Genomic DNA, 818 nt, shown 5'->3' with positions numbered 1-818 from the left:
CACTGTCCACTGTGCTGTCAGCACCCCCATCCATTCCCCCCTATCTGCCCTTCTGGTAAATCTAGTCAGCCAGAGGTCCCTGTTCCAGGAGGATCAGCTGTTCCTCATCTACGGCAATCTATTGTCAATATTCCTTTGGAAAGAATTGGGGTCTGCTGTTCATTTTTCCAGTAGTACCTTGGAACTGTCTGGGAGAGCCTTTATCCATCCTGTCCAACAACTCAACTGAAGGTATCACCTGTCTGGCTTTGCTGTTTGTCAAGTAACTTTTAGTTATGTATATGTATGCTCTTATGAAATTATATTGGCCCCTTTAATCTTTGGTTATACTTCCCTTTTGGGTGTTTAAAGACATACAGTTGGACCCGATAAACTGATTTGTTTTTACTCTTGAGGCCGTTTGAGGATCTGTTCCTCAGGGGTCTCATGGGCTTGGGAGGAGCCCCTGGCTCCTTTCTTTTATCAGTTCCATCTATGTGAAGAGAAGTCAAAGGTCCTGCTCAACCACGTCTGGCTTTACTTGGAAGCATGGATGAGATGTTTCCTATGAGTTTGACCCTCCTCTTTGTAGACTGGACACTGGTTCAAGTCCATCTCCTGGGGTCTCCTTGGCCTCCCTGGACAAGAGGACAGGTGACTCACCACAGTTCCAGGACATTTTGAAAGATGTTCCATAGTTCCCTGGAACTTAGTCGACCTTGGAGGGCAAAGGGCAAAAACTGTCCTTTAAGTCCCTCTGACCAGATTAATATAGGCCTCAAAGTATGGCTGTTAAACATCCAAGAAGGTTAGTTCCACCAGTCTGGTACTTTTAATTA

The sequence above is a fragment of the Nannospalax galili genome, unplaced genomic scaffold, assembly GCF_000622305.1.
Source record: "Nannospalax galili isolate Female #2095 unplaced genomic scaffold, S.galili_v1.0 scaffold7, whole genome shotgun sequence".
In the NCBI taxonomy this organism is placed as follows: Eukaryota; Metazoa; Chordata; class Mammalia; order Rodentia; family Spalacidae; genus Nannospalax; species Nannospalax galili.
This window is presented reverse-complemented; position numbering follows the sequence as displayed.